Genomic DNA, 22,958 nt, shown 5'->3' with positions numbered 1-22,958 from the left:
AAAAAAAGCCACTGAAAAATAGCACACACCGAGTGTTTGAGTATATGCTCTTAAAAGTATTCTATTACTTTGAAGATTTACAACTGAGTGAATACAAATGAATGAGGGGAAGGCTTCTATTTATAGTTGAGCTCCCCCAAATACAACGGTACATATCGAATTACATCGACAACTAAGATTCGTGCCTATCTACAAGATGAGTCTTAAGAGATATAAACTCTATACATCTTTATCCTTTAGGATTTGCATTAATTACGCTAGTAACTCTAGTTTTACTTGAGTGCTTCACTGAGCTAACTAGACTTCAAGTAGATGGGCTTCTCCATACGTTCCATGAGTCGAGCTAGTTTATGCAAGGTAAATGAGCCACATTTGGTCAATTGACCTCTATGGGATGTTTAGTGTCCAATGGTCACAGGCTTTAATTTGCGGCTCGTGACATTCTCCCCCACCTATTCTCGTGATGCTCTCATCACATCCTTGGAATGGAACTAGCTTGACTTGTCTCGAAATGGTCTTGATGCCTCAACTGATTCTCGACTAGTCTTTCTATTGGGTAGTTCTACGCCTTGAATTATATCTATTTCTTGTACATCTCGTTCGCAAATGTCCACTACTCTTACTTGCCCTCGTCATGACTTGTCTCGATCAGGATCCCCTTGATCCTCACAGATAGGCTTCGACACCTTCATATTGAGTATTGGATTAACCTTAAGTATTGATGATAACATGTTTATTTTACATATTTTACGTGCTCAAATCAATTAATTCTTGCTAAATTGGTGGTTTTATGTTTAAATTTTGTCAAGAATGAAATTCATATGCTTTAATTCAAAGACAAGCATAAAATGATTAAATTGGAGCATGAGCAATAAAAGAGGGGTTGAATCAGAAATTTAGAAATATTTAAGGGCTGATCAGATTTTTGACTTTGTAAAAGCCGTATATAGAAAAGAAAATATGATATTTTATTTCATGTAATTAGTTGTTAGGTGGGTTAGACTAATTTTAATATATGGTTTATATATAAATAGGGTGTATGGTGGCCTTTGAAAGACACACCTTGAATACCTGGAAATTGAATAGAAAAAAATCAATTCATTTTTTCCTTTCTTTTTTCACGTGTGCAGTACATGCATCTTCTAGTTTTTTTCCATTTCAATACTTTGGCATAATTGCTTCTGAAGTCCCTTTCCCTTTTCATCTTCTACTATTTCCGTTAAAACCATTTCTATACACCAACCAAGCATGGTTAATTTCATACTTCACTAAACTTCTAACTTAGCTTTAGGCCGGTATTCTTTCGGGTCAAGAATTAAGAAATAAATCTGCACTAAAAATCTTTCATAATGGTATTTACCACCTCTCCGGAATATGGGATAGCGCAAATTCGTCCTTTAAAATCAATTCAATTTCAATTCAAAAGGCGCGCGTTGGGTTAGAGTAATTTTGGCATATAGTTGGGAAGTCGAGTCGGTCGTCCTGAATTTGAATTCTCGCGAACAAATTAGTGTATCTTGGTGGGGCTATACTAGTGGGATTTTTGTCAAGGTAGATATTGATCAAATTTAAACGTCCCGCACAGTTGAGGCCGTTGATCCGAGTTGAATTCTTCAAAACGCAAGGCTTTCAGGGTCTTAAATTGTGAACGTGTGTATCGCGGTTAGACAAACGCTAAGAGTTGATTTGTAGGTCGTACCGGAATCAGCTATGAAAGGAAGAATTGGAGGTTAGGATATTCTTAATCGCTATAACCAATTTATGGTTTGAAAGAGAAAATCTATTTTCAAGTATTGATTCGGAAATTGAAATTCACTGAGGCTAAGGCTAAGGATTTATATTTATGTTTACGTAATTCGAATCCACTTTATTATTTTATTTTATTTTCAATTAATATAATTGTTTATTTTTTCTATCTCACTTATTTAATTTCTAAACATTTTCAAATCCCCTAATTTATTTTATTTATTTATTTTTCAGCAAGTTTTTTTTGAGTTGTCGGCATAACCATTTCCAAGACAAAAATCCTATTCACAAGAAAAAAAAGAAATTAGATAACAATAATCAATTGTTATGGATTCGACCATGCTACTCTTTACTACTGTTTAGAGTTATTTTATCGTAGGAATTTTTATTTGGTGGTTTTGACGCCTATCAATTGTTGCTAACTTTTGGCTTGTAAGCCTCTTGACTTACCCATTTCAGAACTTTTGTGCCTTTGCCAAGCCAATAGTAAGTCATAATAAAAAAAACACTAGATAAGTATATGAGATGTACCTCGCTCATCACATTTACTCGATTTAACTGTCTAGTTTGCATCACTACTTTACCCCCAAAGTTTGAAGCACAACCTACCTCTTTCATAGATGGTAGCCCTACAAATACCTTAATAGGCTTCATATTAGTTTTCTACCCTTCTAGCATTTCCAAGGGAGTCATTGCAGCACTCTGATCTACCAAGCCAATATTCCCGTCACATGAAACATCCTGTGCTAGTTGGATTGCCGACAATATCTTGGTTCCACCTCTCATGTCTTGACTCACTAACACAATGCATTGTTGTTGTCGAGCATCTAAGATACACATATAGTCGACAAAATGAATCACCAAAGCATTAATCTTGTCAATGAAATTCAAGCCAAGCATGAAATCGTAGTCATCCAAGTAAATTATCTCAAAATCTTCTATCACATTCCAAAAATCGGGTTAGTAGAAATTGGGTTAATGAACCGAGAGTGGTCACGTCTGAATTTTTTTAAGAGGACCTTTGCGCATTTGATAATAAATAAGTATCAAGTCTAGTGATTTAGTAGTGGTGGAGCTGTCCTTGAAGATATGAGTTCAAATCTTTTTCCCTACATTATTTTCTAATTGATGCAGATTTGCTTCGAACTTTAGTGAATGTCACACCATGTTTTTGAATAAATGTTAGATTTTTAACAAGTGAGTTGGCTTAGTGATTAAGAGTATAAATAAATTCCATTAGGTCTTATGTTCAATTTCCTATATCCTCATTATTTTTATTTAATTTTGGTTCATAAAACCTTGGCCAAAGTTTCTGTTAGGATTTTAACCTGATTAACTAACGAACAAGAAAATAGCAGAATAAATTGATAAATTGAACACACAAATTTAACGTGGAAAAACCCCTCCAAAGAGGATAAAAAACTACGGGCAAAGATAATTTTACTATAATGGCAAAATAACGAAGAGTACAAAAGATGGAGATAAAAACTAAACCCCAAAAACCCGAAAATAAAGAACCCACAAAACGTAAACACAAAATTCTTTAAATGTGTTATGAGTTCTAATTTCTAATGGGTGTATTTTCTAAGGTTGTAAAAGAGCCTATTTATAGGCTAAATTCATAGATCAAATAATAATAAAATAATCTAAACTAATCGTGTTTGATTGAAACAAGTAAACTGAGTTTAACTGAAAGACTATTTTTCAAATTTAACTGAAAATAGGAGTCATATTTAACAAATCTCCACCTTGACTCATATTTCCACAACGCCATCTTTGCCAAGGCCCGCCACGAGCCTATCTTGAACTATGTAGAGAATTAACTGAGTCGAATTTGTGCTTAGAAACTGGAAGACTTCTAGCCTTCGACTTGTACACTGCCAAATCAAAACTAACCCAGGTTTGATTTTCACGAACACAGTGCCCTAACTTTTCAAAACCTGCATCTAAAAGAGAACCTCTCTTCAACGAAACAGTCATACCTTTTTCCCTCCTATGACCAATTTGCCTCCACTCCAAACAAGTTGACTTCAACTTCGTAACGGATGAGGGACGTCCGATTTCACCGGTCACTGTATAACCTTCTAGAATATAAAGACTGCCGGTTCTTTTACCTTTTAACAAAACGAGAGCTCCACGAGATACTTTAATACCGCTCGACTCGATGTTGATTTTGCATCCTTTCAAGTCTAAAATACTTAAGGAGATGAGATTCTTTCGTAAATCAGGTACATATCTGACATCTGAGAGTGTCCTAATCGTCCCATCGTGCATCTTAATTTTAACAGTACCAATACCAATTACCTTACTAGATGAATCATTTCCCATGCGCACAACTCCACCTTCAATCGAACTGTATGTGGAGAACCATTCTCTATTGGGACACATGTGGAAAGAACATCCTGAATCTAGGACCCACTCGAACGTGAGCTTGGTGTTATCACTTGTTCACACTAACAAGAAATCATCCCCATTTTCATCGGCCAAATTAGCACCAGCTACATCTTCCTTGTTACTCTCAGCAGCTTTTTTATTTCACAGTTTATAACAATCTGCTTTGACGTGACCTAACTTTTTACAATAGCGACACCTTTTATCTCGTTTCTTTGATGCTACCAAAACGGAAGCTTTCCTATCTATCTTGCTATCCAAATGAAGCTCATTGTCGAGTTTGTTTCTACTCAACAAATGACCCCTCACATCTTCGAACGAGAGTTTGTCTCTAACATAAATCAGGGTCTCCCCGAAAGACTTGTATGAAGGGGGTAAAGAGCACAATAATAGCATAGCCTGATCTTCATCGTCAATATAAACCTCAACATTCTTTAAATCATTTAAAAGAGTAATGAATTGACTTATGTGATCTCTAAGAAGCTCACCTTTGTTCATGCGAAACGTAAATAGACGTTGTTTCAACACTAAACGGTTAGCCAGAGACTTATTCGCATAAAGAGTTTCTAACCTTTTCCATAAGGCAGATGATGTCTTCTCTATCAATACCTCCTGCAATACTGTATTCGTGAGGCACAACTGGATTGCAGATAAAGCCTTTTCATCAAGCTCTTCCCATTCTGTTTTATTTAGATTCTCAAGCTTTTTCCCGATAATAACCTTTTTCAAGCCTGATTGAACTAGAATTGCCATCATCCGAACTTGCCACAGATTGAAATTTGTCTCACCATCGAACTTCTCAATTTCAAACCTTGTTGTTGCCATCTCTGAACGGACTGATCTATGAAAATTGAACTAGCTCTGACCCAATTAAGTAACGAACAAGAAAATAGCAGAATAAATTGATAAATTGAACACACAAATTTAACGTGGAAAAACCCATCCAAAGAGGATAAAAAACCACGGGCAAAGATAATTTTACTATAATGGTAAAATAACAAAGAGTACAAAAGATGAAGATAAAAACTAAACCCCGAAACCCGAAAATAAAGAACCCACAAAACGTAAACACAAAATTCTCTAAATGTGTTATGAGTTCTAATTTCTAATGGGTGTATTTTCTAAGGTTGTAAAAGAGCCTATTTATAGGCTAAATTCATAGATCAAATAATAATAAAATAATCTAAACTAATCAGTGTTTGATTGAAACAAGTAAACAGAGTTTAACTGAAAGACTATTTTTCAAATTTAACTGAAAATACTGTCCACTCCTAGTTACCATGCAAGAAAAGATTCTTTCCCCTTTTAACTGGTCAACTTTCCCCTATAAACTTATTTTCACTCCACATGTTCCCATGATCTACTTTTCATTCCATTGTCCCTCAAAACTTCCATTTTCTCCCATTTACTAAGCTTGAATCGTCCATCCCACCTAAGGTAGCCACCATTCACATTTTTCTTTCATTTTGTTTTCTTCTCCTCTCCTTTTGGCCGTTCATTCTCTTTGCTCCTCCCTTTATCACTTTTTGTTTTATTTTAGCCTCTAAACCTCCTCTTTTACACCATTGATTTCCATTCTTTTCACCACCACTTAATATCATTCTCTACCACCAAACCACCACTTCATCACCACCGCACACTATCGTTAGTCACCATTTTTCACTGATTTTTGTTTTCTCTTCACTTATTTAGTAATAATTGATCTATCAATCCTTCTCTCTTAAGTTCATAGATTATTTCTATGTTTTAATTTATTCTTTTCTTTTATTTGGATGTTGAACTCCCCTTAGATAAATCTCCTCTATCGAACGATTATTCCGACGATTTTTTATCTCTCCAACTTAATCTTAGTAACGTAAGTATCTATAGGGAAGACCCATATCAATTTCTCCATTACTTATAACTGTGTATAAGGGCTGATTTTTACGTGATTATTTTTGAAGGGTTGATTCAATTATTCAGATTTTCTACACCCATAAGAAATCAATCATATTTCTTCATAAAAAGGAAATAAGAGTAAGTTCTCTACTCAAACTCTTAAGAGTTAAAGATTGAATTCATGACCAAAACTAATAACTTTATTCTTTAATAAATCATATTTTCAATCAGATCAAGTGGGAGATTTGTCTTTTTGTCCCATCACTAAAAATCAGAGTTTAGATCTAGTGAAAAGGATAATCATCAAGTGTGGATTTAACTTATCAAGAATTTAATTATGGATTTATCAATAATAATATTTAGTAAGATTGAAACTTTGATTAAGATCTATATGTTGTGGAATATTGGGGATACATTAAGTATTCCTAAGAGATGCTAAATCTGAAAAAGGGGAAAACACAAGTAAGTATTTCAAACTGACTATTGTGGTGATATTATGTTATAAGTGATGTAATTAAATGATTAATGTGAAATTATATGTATATACCAATTCCCATGACATGTGATTTTATTGCAAAATTGATTATGCATGATATATATTTTAATCATGCTACTGATTTATTAACTGAGATTTGATTTGCATGTTAAGCATGCCGACTATGTTGATCTTAGATTTGATTAGCATGTTAAGCATGCATATTGAAAAATTTTGTTGATATGTCATATCACATACATGGGTTGAGATGATTATGAAAGGAGGAAGACTTTGTTAGTTTTACTGTAATATTGAGTGGCTTGACCACAATGATGCAGCTTGACTGCGATATTGAGTGGCTTGGCCGCAACGTGGTGTGTTATTAGATGGATGAGTTCTGAGAAACTCTTTATTGGTGTGTAGTGGAGATGGGTAGGAATGTTTTTGAAAAACTTGCATTGATTTTTGAAAAAACTCTGCATTGACATTCTCATGCACCTTGATATATGTGAGTTGATGTTGAATATAGGTGCTGCAATATTCATGAAATGCATGTCTTAAATATTGTTCCCTTTGATGTTGAATTCACACTGAGCTTTAAAAGCTCATCCCTTTAAATTTTCCTACTTTTCAAATAACTCACGAGGTTAGGACTTGGATACGACTATCGGAGGAGTTTCTTGAATGTTTTCACACATAAATATTTTAAATTAAGTTTAATAATTATTTTGGGATTGTAATAATTTATTTATGAACTGTGGCATGGGATATTACCTTGGGGATTTTTATTCTGTTTTGCATGACTTGATTGCATGAAATTAAGTTTTAAAAACTGCATAAATTAGTGCTTGATAAGATTATTTATGAAACTTGGTTTTTATTAAAACCTGACAAACACACTCTTTTTCGCCGCGACAACGAAAATAAGTTTTAGACAAGGATACGACTTAGTTTTTGACGTTTTAAATTGTCTGTTGATGTTTTATCGAATTTACATGAAATAATGATTTTTAAGAAAATATGATTTTAGCAAAATTTTTCATTGCGATTTTTATAAAAATCTGTCAATATTATATTTTTTCGCTGTGATTTTGAGAAATGAGTTTTTAATAAAATTAAACTTAGTTTTCAAGATTACTAATTAAAAGAAAATTTTACAACTTTAGAAATAATTTAATCGAGTTGATTCATTCGATGTGGAATTAAATTAGGCGGTCGTGAGAATTGTTTAACTAGAGAATTTAATTAAATAATTTTCTTAAAAAAATTAATTTGAAAAATCTAAGTTATTTTTTGGAAAATTAATTTTGATCAACTAATATTAAATTAACCACATTAATTAAAATAAATATGATATTTTTGGAAATTAATTTTCAAGTCAGATAATTGGCCCAATGAGTAATTCAACTTGAAAATTGGACTTGAGATCAAAAATTGGACCCTAGAACTCAAAATCGAAACCAAGACCCAAAAAAGGTCAAACTGGGTATGGTATGTGAAATCGGGCCGACGATCCAATCGATGACAAGACTAGACTGGTCGAGCTATCACTGGTCCGAACCAAACCGACAATAGCCGAACTAGCTCGGGTGCCATGAGGGTGTCACACCTGTGATGGCACCACCGGACACGACGGTGCCGACGACGGCGATAGTGGCATTTCGATGGCAGGCAGGTGGTCCTTCGACAGTTAAGTAATGGAGAAATCACACTTCTACTGTGACTCTATCGGATAATTTCATTTTAGATTAATGATTCCAAAAATAATATTATTTTAATAGATTTAATATTAAATTTAATATTTATCTTAATAATATTTTATTAATTTAATATTAAAGTGATTATCTTAATATTTAATTTAATTTAATATTTATATTGTAGATAAATATTCTATTAATTTAATAGATTTAATATGAAATTTAATCTAATTTTTCTCTTGATAAGTATTATATTAATTTAATATTAAAATGATTTAGTTTAATCATAGTTGGAGTCTCTAAACTCTCCCTATATAAAAAGAGCTATTGGTCATTATTTTACATACATTTGAATTTAAGAGAAAGTTGTATAGAGAAAATTTTCTGGAGAAATTATTTCAAAAGATTTCTAGAGACATTTTTCTTATTAACAATTTGACCCAAAAGTTTAGAAAAATTATGAAATTGCTCCACTGGTAATTTTTGTTAAAAAATTTCTGATACAAAGCGAGCCTACACTTGGCAGACGTGAGCTTGAGGATAGCAAATAAGACTAATCGGTCGAAACGTTCATCTTAAACGAATTGAAAAGGTACAATTTTGATTAAATATTTATTACTTTAAATATCACAACTAAGTTCTTATTTTTGGAAAAAAATTTAAAACTCGGGTTTTTCCCTAAACTTATTTTTCACTCCGTTTTCAAAACTTGTTTTTCCAACAATTTGTATCATGAGTCAGGTTGTGTTCTATCTATAAGTATAAACAGATAATCAAAATATATTTATCTTCTTCTTGAATGATTCAATTACATAGAAAGTGACATTTTTTAGGTCTTATGTATATTTTGAGTTATATATGAGAATGGATGTGATATTATATATTTGTTATATAATTTTTATTTTTTTTAACACCCCAAACTCGGCCTAGAGGTTATGACTAGATCTTGAGAAGTTATATTAACTCGTTTAAGAACTTTCAATTTAATTAAAGTTAGTATGCGTTTCGAAAATATAAAATTTGGCAAAACTCTCACAAATGTTTAGTAAAACTTAAATTCAAAATCACTTGTCTCAAACCCAAAATTTGAATTTTAAATCGTGTATTTTAAAAATACTAATGTTGTCAGGTTATTTCCAAAACTAAGGGAAACATTCGTTAAAAACCATTTAATTTTTTATAGAAAAACACTTAAGTGATTACTTAATCTTTGCATCGAAAATTTTAGAGTTTTAATTTTAGAAACCGGATTCTAAATTTGGTAAATCGTTTGATTTTGCAGTTTCATGTTAAAATACCAAAAAGACTAAAGATCAAAGCAAAAATCCCAAAACAAACCAAATCTAAAAACTTAGTCCAAAATTCATAAGTTAATTAAAAATAATCAAACCAACTTAGGTGAGAAATTAATCGAACTCCCACACGCTGTCTAGTCCTAAGATTGAAAATTACCTGAAACGTATTAAACAAACGAGTGAGCTAGAAGCCCAATGTGTGACTTGGCCCACAACCTGAATTTTACTTATAATATGCAATTATCATAACAAAATTTCATATATTCAGAAACAAATATCATTTTAGAATGTCATATCAGATCAGAACAAATCCGACCCTCATCTGCTACACACCAACTCCGTCCAACCAATCACACCAATAGGACTACATGAATCCATCCCTCCAATCACACCGGGTCGTGGTGGTATGCCACTCATAATGGTGTAGTTGAGCTACCAAACATATATTGTGATTTAATCGTTAAAATTGCAATAATACTGCCTAAAACACTTCCTCTATCATCAAAACCCACCCTAATGCACATGCAAAACAATAATAACATACGTACATATCACATAGTTGAATCAGATATCATATCAGAACAGATAATAGAATACAGATGTTACACATGCTTTACAAAAATAGTTATGCTTTCAAAAATTATCAACACATATATTATACATGTAACTCACATACCGAACGTAACAACACATATACCTTATTTCAGGTCTTTTTTAAGCTAAATGAACCCCATAGAGGGTTTAATTACGAATTGTAGATTAAATCAGCCCAAACGAATAATTCTAGAAAAATGGGCCGCACGCCTGTGTGGTTTCACACGGCCCAGATGACTAGCTTGTGTGTCTTACACAGTCTACCTGATTTGCTAGTGTAATCGCACACACCCATGTACCCTACACGTCCTCCCTGATTTGACTATGTAATCGCACACACCTGTGTGCCCCACACGGCCTACCTATTTTGCCCGTGTAATCGCATATGCTCGTGTGCCCCCATACAGCCTAACACACTGGCAGCCACACGATCGTGTGGCGCACACAGTCTGCCACACGGCCTATCACATGACTATGTAATGAAGAACAATTTCAAATTTCTTGGGTTTTTTTTCTAGATTTTCTAGATTTATTCGTGGGGGTTTTGAACTAGAAACACACACCTTATTGTTTTTCCGGTGCCGACTCAAAAGTAACACTGCTAACTCCTATTGTGACACCAAAAGAACAAATTAACACCAAAATATCAAGTAATCTAATACAATTTCAATGAACGCAAAACATTCATTCGGCTAAAAATGCTAGAAAAATCAGCCCTTGCCTAGAAAGCAATTACTAAGGTACTCAATTTGTCGGAAGAGATTTATGTAGCTCGCTATCCTTCCCTAACTGAAACCCAAAAGAAATAATCGAAGCACAATCGAACCAACAAGCATTCCTCAAATAAAACCTTACCAAAAGAACATCCTTTTTTTTTTACTAATAACAACAATGGCAAAAAATACAATACTTACACATCACTTACCACAATTTCGGAACTCCAAATCATTCACCAAAGAACAAAATCCAAAAACTAGGCAAGACAAAAGACAGAATAATGACGAAAAACACGTATAAACGATCAAAAAGAAAAGATTAAAAGCTGCAAAGGAATAATAGAAAAAAATGAAGAAAACAAAAGAAGAAAAGAAAACTGTGAACAGTTCTTTAACATGAAAATGCAAAATGAAAGAGTGGAGAGAGAAATGGCAGGTTGAAGGAGAAAAATAAGGAAATTCCCTCATCATTTTTTTTTAAAACTATCCTACTAACTTTTATTAACTATCCACATCATATTTTTTTCCTCGAGTTTTAAAACAAAAAATAATAACTTTCACTTTGCATACATAGGGATTCAAGCACAAAATCAAAGGGTAAGCTGAATCCTTACCACTGAACCAACAGGCTCATTCTTGACATCAGTTGAGCGAAAATAATTTATAAATTAGATGTTCAAATATTAGGATTTAGAAAAAATTCAAGGGAAAGGATTCGAACCCAAAACCTCAGACACACTACTCACATCTCTTAATCATTGAACCAAAACAAATTACTTGACATAATTTTCACAACCTTAATTCAAAACCAGACGTGACCACTCTTGGTTTCACTAACCTAAGTTCTTCTAACCCGACTTTTGAGATGTGACATTTTTTGCCAAGGTTATGGTTCTTAGGAAATAGAACCAAAGAATGCCTTGTGGTGAAAAATTGTGTAATTTTTGTTTTTCATTTATTTTCTAGAAATAGAACCATTGAGACAATGACTGAAAATTTTATTTTAATTACCTATCTCCTTATATTTCTGCTTTATAATTGTTTGTAATATTTATAGTGTGTTATATTATAATTGTGATATATATATATATATATGTATGTATGAGATGATCCATAGTTAATCGATTAAAAAATAAGAAGTGTGATAATGAGAAAAAATTGTGTTGTATTGTTCCATTCACTTATTTAGGTTATTCGATTGCTGTGAGAAGTGTGGTAATAAGAATCTGCATGTCTAGGATTGGCTCTGGCAAGGAAAGACTTGGTTTTTAAGTGGTCAAATATGACTCACCTCCCTTTCCTGGGACCCTGCCTGGTGCATGTTTCACATTCACTTCTTTTGTTTTTCCCTTAAAAGAAAAACTATGGAGATTCAAAATTGTTTTTTTTTTTTTATGATTGATTGATTCTTGTGAATAAATGAATGTGAATATTATAAAATTTTCATAGCATGTCATGCATATTCATATAAATTTGGTAAGAATGTCATTAGGACTATTGTATGATCATTCTTGAAATTTAGGATAAAAACATTACATGCTTTTAAAATATTAAGTGAGAGAAGGTCCTTGAACAAGACCTACGACCTCCATTGATGGCCCATAAGTGGTATCATGATAAAGTTTCAAGTTGGTTCCTACCCTAGCCACACCCCAAGGTAAACTTTATCATATGGGTTCATTGGATGAGATTTCCTTTTAAGGACAACTAGTTATGTATGACTCTCAATGAGATTGTCTTAAGATGACTCGCAAATGAAAGCATGTTCATGATGGGTGTTGAGTAAATGGTTACAAACAAAAAATAATCTTTTATTAAATATTTTCCCAAGAAATGATATTTAAGCTAGAGATAATGGTCAAACATTAAACGATTGTTAGTTCGTATGGAGTCTTGAGAATTAAGATTAATGAACTGATTATATGTAATTCATGTTCTTGCTAGTTAATCATGGAACCCTAAGGCAACATGATTGATGAGTGTAAGAATGATCGTAGCAATGAAGAAATGTTTTTCAAGGTTTTAATACAATATGCATGCATCATACTACATTTTTTATATGTTGCTGAAATGAAAATATTTGCTTAATACAAAGATAGTAATTAGTGAATCTTTATTATTTTCCAGTTTAAATATGTCTCTTACTCCTCTTATTAACATTGTTGAAACTATTTTTTTAAATTGGGTTTTGGAAAATGGGAATCGACTTTAAGAAAAACGAAAACGGGAGTCGCCACCAATCTTTTTAGGTGTGATTAGATCACCTTTAAAACATTTTGTTTTAAAATCATTAGTTTTGGTCTATGTAATAAAAAGAACGGGTTCGAGAGTCGGTTACGTACAAGGAAGGATTAGCACTCTCGTAACGCCCAAAAATTGGTACCTAATTAATTATCAAATGTCTTTAAGGTCGAAAATTTAAAAATTTTAAGATACAATCCTCTTTAAAATATTTTGATTTTGAAAATTGGGATTCACTTGTATCAAAATATTGATACTAAGTTAGCCTTTTTGGAAATCCCTATCTCGAAACGACAAAACGCCACATCCAGTAAGTTAGGACACAACACTTTGAAATTCCAAGACAGTTGCTCGTTTTTTGAAAATCTTAAAACTTAGAAGGGTACTTGACTATTCGAACTCAACGAGAAAAGTTGCAACCCAATAAGTTAGGGCACTACTTTTCTCGAAGCTTCCAAACAGCAAGCATTGCCTTTTTATTTTTGAAAACTTTGAAGTCTCGTTTTTAAAACCGATGCATGAAGGAGCATATTAACATAACATACGAGATAACATGTTATAATAATAAATAAAAGCGCTATAGCATAAATATCATACATAACTAACATATATATAAGAAATAAAACATGGAAAATTTTAAATAAGTAAAATATACATAAAACACAATATATATTTAAGAAGAATAGGTAAAACACATAAACATGTAATTCAACATATATTTAAACATATTAATAAAAATGATGCATGATATAATAAAATGAATGAATTAAAATCAAACTTTTAGCAATGTAATGATAATACATAATAACTTTAATTTTAGGGTTATAATAAAATAATAAAATATAAACACTATAATATTATACTACGTAAAATATAAGATAATGAACATATTTAATAATATATGAAAACATAGTAATTAATAATGAATTTTGAAACAGTATAATAGTATATAAAACACTAATTATATAGTCTTGGATAAAAATATACATAGGGTTAAAAATATGAAGGAAATAATTAATAAAATATTTAATATCAATTTAATATGAAAATAATAATGTGAATAATAATATCCATGAAAAAAATATAATAGATAGTAATAATATAAAATAATATATTGTTAAAATGCAAAATAATATAATAATATAAAATATATAAATATTATGTGATAAAATATAATATAATAAATAGTAAGTAATGATATATGTTAAAATATATATTAATATGATAGCGAGAAAAATATGAAGTAATATAATATGATAAAATATAAGTAAATAATTATAAAATACGATATTCATCTTAAAATATAATATATGTATAAAGTTTAAATAGGTTATAAATAAGTTAAAAGGGATAAAAGGGACTAAAATTGAACATGAATAAAAGTCAGTGGCTAATTTAAAAAAAATAACTGAGGTTGGACCTAATTGAAATGGCCATTAAAACCCTGGGGATTCATTGGGAAATTTTCCCTTGTCCCTAAACGGCATCGTTTTAATCCAGGACTTGAAATAGCTATTGCAGGGATTAAATTAAAATTGAAACAAAATATTAGGGCTAAATCATAAATAAAATAAAACATAATTGTAAACACACAAAGGGTGGAAGGACCAATTGGGTAATTAACCCAATCTTTGAAAACACGCGGATCCTTCTCGGGTTATCGGGTCAACACGCGGATCCTTAGCTTTAGAACAACACCGTTTTGAGCTTATTAGATTAAGCAGAAACGATGTCGTTTCGTCCAAACTATATAAGCCCGATTTCTTTTATTTAAAATTCATTTTAGCCCGTTTCTAAAAAAACGAGAGAAATCTCTCTCAAATTCCTCTGGCTCTCTGAGCTCTGGTCTAGGAACCATCACTGCTCATCCTTGAGCTCCGCTGTGCGAGGTCTTCACGTGCCGACGCGCCATCCTAAGGACCACCACACACGGTGGCTAAGGTTCGAAAAACCCTTCCTTTTTCCTTGCAAATCATCAGGTAACCCCTTTTTCTTTTATTTTCCTTGATTATATTTTAAATCTGTGTATTCATGCCAAAAAACAAACAGGTAAATAGAAGATAAAAAAAAGATTCGATTACTTTAAAAAAAACGAAAAAACTGCCTTTTATTTCTTCTGCTCTTAATGAATACAACTGTTTGTAAATCTCTATCTCTCTGTATTTTTTTCTCTCTGTATGTGTAAAAAAAAAACTCTATTCTGTATATGTGTGCTTCTCTGTCTTCTTGGGTGTAAATCGCTGTTTTTTCTCCGTGTCCCCCCCTTTTTACAGACTCTCAGAAAGGCTTTATAGCCTTAAACTGACACATTTTAGGAAAGAAATCACAAGATTTCTTTCCATATCCTGTTCTAATCTGCCTACTAATTTCTTTCCTTTTTCGCAGGAAGATCGCGAAGATCACAGTAGTAAACTCGTCGGCGTTGATGGAGGCATGAAATCTGGTGGTGAAGAGCCCTGAGTATGCTGAGAAGTCCCAATTGGTAGCTGAGGAGTCGTCTGGGCTGTGCTGAGAAAGTGCATTAATGGCCTCGATTTGGAGAGTTGGACAGGCGCTCCCCGAGACTTCCAGAAGATGTTGCGGCGCTAGGGTTTCTAACCCTATCTGAAAGTCATTTGGGCCCCTGCTGTTTGGGCCTTCAGGTTTATTGGTATTAAGTGTCTGTTTGGGTCGGTTGTAATGGGTCTATTTTAAGTTTGGGCTCCGGGTGAATTTGGGTACACGGGTAATGGGCCAGTTGGGTTTTAATTTTTTGGGTCGTGGTTAGTGGGTTTGTATTTTGGATTCTGTAAAAGGACTTTAAAATGGACATTTTAAATAAATAAATACTTATTCATTTAATTTTTATTCTGTTTTCAGCCCGGTCAAATTTGGGCTATTACAAACATTCTTACTGAGAATAAATTGAATGGGGATAACATTCGAGAATGGAAACAAAACTTTTTGATAGTTCTTAGCTGTGAGAAACAAAATTTTTTCCTTCACAAATCTTGCCTACATAAAGCTCAGCCCAAAGCTAGAAATTAGTAGACAGATTCTGACTTAATTGATCGATTTTATATTTTAGCGAGCATGAGTAGTGTGCTACAAAAACAATACGAGAATTCTCGAGTTGCTTTTCCAACACACTGCTCATGCTCGCTAGCATATAACATCGAGTAATCGAGTTAGTATCTCTCTAGTGATTTTTCGCTTTGGGCTGAGCTTCAAGAAGACATGTTTCATCAAGAACGAATTTGTGTTTCTCACAATTGAGAGCTATTAGCAAGTTTTATTTCCATTCTCGAAAGTTATCCCCATTTAAATTATTCTCAGTAAGAATGCTAATAAGAAGAGTATGAGAGATAGTTGAATTGAAAAAAATAAAGATTCACTAATTACTATCTTTGTATTAAACAAATATTTTTATTCCAGCTACATATCAATAATGTAGTATGATGCATGCGTCTTGTATTAAAACCTTGAAACAAATATTTTTTCCGTTGCTATGATCATTCTTACACCCATCAACCATGTCACATTGGGATCCCATGATCAACTAGTAAGAACATGGGATTACATCCAATCAGTTCATGAATCTTAATTCTCAAGACTTCACACGAACTAATGACCATTTAACATTTGGCCATCATCTCTAGTTTAAATATCGTTTCTTAGGACACTATTTTATAAGAGATGATCTTGAGTGTGTAACCATTGACTTAACACCCATCATGAACATGCTCTCATTTGTAAGTCATCTTGGTACAATCTCTCTGAAAGTCATATATGACTAGTTGTCCTTAAAAATAAATCTCATCTAAGGAACCCACATGATAAAGTTTACGTTGACATGTGGCCAGGGTATGAACCGACTCGAAACTTTATCATGCTATCACTTAGGGAACATTAATGGAGGTCGTAATTCATGTTCAAGAACTTTCTCTCACTCAATATTTTAATAACATGCAAGGTTTGTTACCCCAAATTTGAAGAATGATCATACAATAATCCTAGTCGCATTCTTACCTAATCTAAATGACATGCTTCTTGTAACACCCCGGAATTTGGGTTTAAAAGTTTTGAGGTTATGGTTAGGGTCAGTGAGTAAGTTGGGAAATTGGGTTTACTTTTGCGTTTTAGTATCAGAATGAGCATGCTGGTTCGGTGGTAGTGGGTGTTTTAGTTTACCTTTGGGTTCTAGGTTCGAGTCCTCATGTGTGTTTAGAGAAATTAATTTTACTTTAGTTTTGTTTTTAAGTTTTAAATACTTATTTATAGTTTTCTTATTTTTAATTTGAAAAGAGAAAATACCGTAATTTTGGCATGTTCATTTCCCTTATTCCCACTCTCACGTTTTTCCATTCCCTTATCTCCTAAATATCTGATTTTAGATTCTTTTGGGTTTCATACACATTTCTTTTCTTTCGTTCCTTAATTCTTTTTGTTTGTTCTTCAATTTACTTCTTTTACTCCAATACTGGTGTTGATTTTTGTCTCGTTAGAGGTTAGCATGATTTTTCATTCTCATTTCAAATCATATTCGAGTAGAAGTGTAAGTGTGTGGTTTTGGTATTGATCAATTTTTCTTCTTAGTTGTGTTTGTTCTATCCTAATCGAATTCCTTTTTAGGTTGTTGTGTTATTTGTAATCAGGTTTCAGAATGATAGTTGGGACGCGCCGGTCGATTGTTAGTGTGTTGGAAGCATATATCAGGTGTGTTTCTAAGTTAAGTGGATAACAATTTAATTGATAGTGAAATGCATGATCTTTAATTGGTTTCAGTGTGTGATTTCAGTACTGTAGGTGTTAGGGATTAATTTTTTGAGGAAAATCATGATTTTTGGCCTGTTTCGGTGTGGTTTCTGTACACACGGACAGTGTACACGACTATGTGACGTAAGGAATTAGGGATTTTTGACGTTTTTTAGTACCATATGGCCATGTGGCGAATATTTGGAGATTTTTTCGATTTTCAAACGGGCGTGTGCCTTGGACACACGACGATGTCCCTTAGCCACACGGGCGTGTGAGATCTCTACATGGCTGTGTCTACTCTACACCTTATTTTGGCACTTTTAGACAGTAAGTTACAGGGGCTACTCACACGGCCATGTACCTCGGACACATGGGCATGTGTCTTTTCCACACGGCCATGTGCAACTTTCACACGGGTGTGTGTCTCTTTCCAAATGGGTGTGTAGACCTCCACACGGCCTAGACTTTTCCATATGGCCAGGGCATACGGCTGTGTGGCCCTGTTTCGCAGATTTTTGTTCTGTATTGTAATTGACCCGTTTGAACTCCTATGTAGTCCAACATTCGTTGAGGCCTCTGTAAATGTGTTGGGACTCTATTTTTCGCTTAGATTCGAGAGTGTATTTACAATTATAAGATTTAAGTTAATTGTTTGTTTATGTGTTTAGGTGATGTGATAAACAAAATTTGAGGTATTTTTATTATCGTTACATATTAATTGTAATGCAAGTAAAACTGATTTTGAAATTGATCGACTGAATATTAGTTTTTGTATCTGTGAGACAGTCAGTGTTTGATGTGCTTTCATACATTTGCGAAGAGAAGGAAGACTAATTCGACAATCCAACTGCAATATTTTTGTACAGCAGTTTACCGTATTATCTTATGCATATGTCAGCTTCGCTGCATATCTTTGTTCCATATATGTGGTGTGTAGGGTGGATGGGCCTATCAAGGTCCTATGTGGTGTACAGGGTGGTTGGGCTTGCTATAGCTCATTTGTGGTGTGTAGGGTGGTCAAAGAGGCGTTTGGTTGGTAAGCGGGATTTTATTTGGATAAATTCATTTCACATTTGGGTATAAGTCTGTCTATTTGATTGTGGGATTAATTGCGTAATAACTTGAATAGTTCAACATGTTTTTGTACTGGTGTGTTTTGGAATTATAACTCTATGACACGTTTGTTTTTCACTCGTAAGATTGATTATTTGATATAAGTTATTCATTCTCTGTTTGTGTGCACGTATCAGAATTATTCGCTTCGCTACTTTTTCAACTACTATTTGTTTTAATTTTGGACTCACACTGAGATCGCATAGCTCACCCCCTCTTAGTTTCTTTCTTTTAGGTAATTCTCGTGTTTTGAAGCTAGACTCAACAGTTGGAGGTCTCAGAAAGATATGGTTTGATTTGGTTTAAATAAAATTTTCATAAGTTTTATACGGTTGATTTTAAGATTATCTGTAAAGTGATTAAATAAATTGTGGTATGGGTTAAGGCTTGAACTTTTCATTAAACAATATGATATCGGTTTTGAACAACATTTCGGAAGTTTCATGTACAGGTTTTAATTGGGATTTCTGCTATTGTTTCAAAGTTCGCACACATTTGAGAAAACAACACATTTTTCTCACAATTTCTAATTTGGAAATTTTGAATTACATTTGGCGAAATTAATGCATTTTGAAACTGTACAAGAACGTTAAATTGTTTTATTCCTAATTGTTTTTAACGCCACCTAATTACTGTTTCAAAACATAAATTGTTAAACGCTTTAGTTCAATTTTAGCAAACTGTATGTGAACTAAGTTTTAAATAATTCTTTTTGTAAATTGCTTTAAGATCACTTCGGTGGTCAATGTAACCTCTAAGATCCGGTTGAAACTTTTAGGCCAGGTTTTGGGGGGTTACACTTCCAATATATGTATCTATGCGATGAAAATTTTATAATATTCACATTCATTTATTCATAAGAATCAATTAATCATAAAAATAAACAATTTGATTCTCTACAATTTTTCTTTTAAGGGAAAAACTGAAGAAGTGAATGTGAACTGTGCACCAGTTAGGGTCCTAGGAAAAAGAGGTGAGTCAAATTTGACAACTTAAAAACCAAGCCTTTTCTAGCCACAGCCAATCCTAAACATGCACCTTCTCATTACTACACTTTTCACAGTTATTGAATAACCTAAAGAAGTGAATAGAACAATGCAACACATGTATTTTCTCATTAACACAGTTCTTATTTTTTAATCGATCAATTGTGGATCATCTCATATATATATCACAATTGTAACATTACATAATATAAATATTATAAACAATTATAAAATATATATATAATGAGATAGATAATTAAAATAAAATTGCTAACCAATGTTTCTATGGTTCTATTTCTAGAAAATAAAATTACATAAATATTCACCAAAAGGCATTCCTTGGGTCTTCAATCACCATCTCATCTTTTCCTCATCATGAACTCCTTTTGAAAAAATTACATTTAAGTCATATGTTTGTTTCCGACTCACAAGAACACTATGAATTTTAAGAAAATAACCCTACGTGGAGATGATAGTCTATGGTCTATTTTTTAAGAACCACAACATCAGTAATATAAAAATAAATATATAACAAATATATAATATCACATCCATTCCCATATATAACTCAAAACATGCATAAGATCTAAAGAATGTCACTTTCTATGTAATAAAACCATTCAAGAAGAAGAGAAATTTATTTTCATTATCTGTTTATACTTATAGATAGAACACAACCTGGCTCTGATACCAATTGTTAGAAAAATAGGTTTAAAAAATGCAGTAGATAAACACTTAATCAAAATTGTACATTTTTTATTCGTTTAGGATGAACTCCTAGACCGAGTAGTCTTTTCCGCCATCCTCAAACTCATGTCTGTCGAGTGTGGGCTTGCATCGAATCAGAAAATTTTGTACAAAAATTACTAGTGGTGTAATTTTAAAATTTCTCTAAATTTTTAGGTCAAGTTGTAAATAAAAAAATCTCTAGAAATTGTATAAAATAGTCTCTTCAGAGAATTTTCTCTCTATAATTTTCTCTTGAATTCAAGTGTGTAAAATAATGAACCAAGGCCTTCTTTATATAGAAGAGTTTAGAGAGTTCAACTATGATTAAACTTAATCACTTTAATATTAAATTAATATAATATTTATCAAGATAAGTATTAGATTAAATTTAATATTAAATCTTATTAAAATAATAGAACAATTAAATTAAATTTATATTAAATTAATAAAATATTATTAAGATAAATATTAAATTTAATTTAATATTAAACTATTAAACTAATATTATTTTTGGAATAATTAATTAGAAATCAAATTCTCTAGTATAGTCCCAGTAGGAGTGTAACTCTTCCACTAATCAACTATCGAAGACCAACGGCCACCAGCCCCCAGGATGTCGTCTTCGTAGCCGCTGGAATTGCCATTTTCGATGATGTAGGTGCAACAACCTTACAGACTCCGAGCCGGTTCGACTGCTGCCAGTTCGGTCTGGGTCAGTGACGACCCTATTGTGTTAAATCCATTCACTTAATACAAAAATATTTTATCTCATTGTCACTATTGTGTCTTTTTAATGATTAATATGATCACTGTCAACAAATGATTGTGATAAATTGCTCGTTCGAGAAACCCGTGGCCACATTTCATATTTATCAATCCACACAATGCTAATGAGTGGATATCATTAACTCTTTAATTGAGCTATGAATTCCACTATTGCTAGTAAAGCCATGTCATACACATGTTATGTACCCAACATACCAGCCATGGGCTCGACCATTTTTAGAGCATAAGCTTCCACTTATATCAAAGCATATGAGTTGCATGTGCATGGTCAATGGCTAACTCAGGATTTACGTAAATCACACCATGAATGTCACAAGTGAGTTAATTTACTAACGAATTCAAAATTAATTCATCTTGAGTCCAATCCATTATATCATTCTATCAATGAATACATCTATGTCTCTACTCATGGAGTCAACTGCTCTGATAGCCAAGATTAGTCATCTCCCCAATTGGAATTGTAGACGACATAATAATCCTTCTCAGTATTTGAATCAAATGCTCACTTCGATTCTTTTACAGGATTACAGACTTATTTAGATTATCTACTGAAGTAAGTTGTCTTTCTCGCAATTTAAACATTCTTACAATACCACTTATATTCAGTTTGAACTTAGAAAATCAATGAGCTAATATTTTCTTGTCACAATTTCACTATGCATGCAAAATATGAAAGACAAAAAAAAAGAAGAAGAAAAAATACATAATAGTGAAATGTGAAAATAACTTCATTTATTTATTCATCGTTCAAATAAATAGAAAAAAATTATATGTTTACTACAATATGGGCACATTTGCAAACATTTAAGGCCGCTTACAACTTAGGGAATATGGCTGTAACACCGCAAACCCAGCCTAGACATTATGGCCGATTCTGGGGATGTCAAGTGATAGCGTGTTAAAACTAAGTTGTTCTGATAAAGCCATTTTCATTTGTTTACTCTTGTTAACTCCAAAATCCTTTCTTACTTAATCGATTGTTTTAAGACTCAATTCATTGCGAAAGCTTAAGAAATTATTTAATTTATGAAAAACCAAGTTAATTAGGTAAATCCGTCCATTTAGGAAAACCCTTTTTTGTTTTAGAGAAAACCGTTTGTTCGTTGAGATTGAAGTTTAAAACCCATAAACAATTTAAAATCCAACATAAAGTCTAACAGTCCAAAAGTTCAATTTACATAAAAAATTAACCCAGAAAATAATTAAGAATTAAATACCAAAGCCAAGTTAAAAGTTTAAATACGTATGGCCACCGTCGAGTCCTCTATTGCACCGATCCGTCAAGTCTGGGGATTACCTGTGCACATTAAATAAAAAAGGTGACTTTACGTAAACTCAGTGTGTAATCCCATAGAAATCAAACAACAGTACCATAGTGCACAGTAAAAAACAGTTCAAGGCCTAAGCTCTTTTCAGTATCAGTAGCAGTTTGGGCCTTAGCCCATCTCAGTATCAGTATCAGTCATGCAGTTTTCAGTAACAATGTCTTACCCAACAAACCTCTACACACCATCTCCCTCTAACCCTACACTCCCTGTGGGGATTAAATTAACCTACTTATCCTTACACTCCAA

This window comes from Gossypium arboreum, chromosome 7, assembly GCF_025698485.1.
Source record: "Gossypium arboreum isolate Shixiya-1 chromosome 7, ASM2569848v2, whole genome shotgun sequence".
NCBI lineage: Eukaryota > Viridiplantae > Streptophyta > Magnoliopsida > Malvales > Malvaceae > Gossypium > Gossypium arboreum.
Note: the sequence above shows the minus strand (reverse complement) of the source record.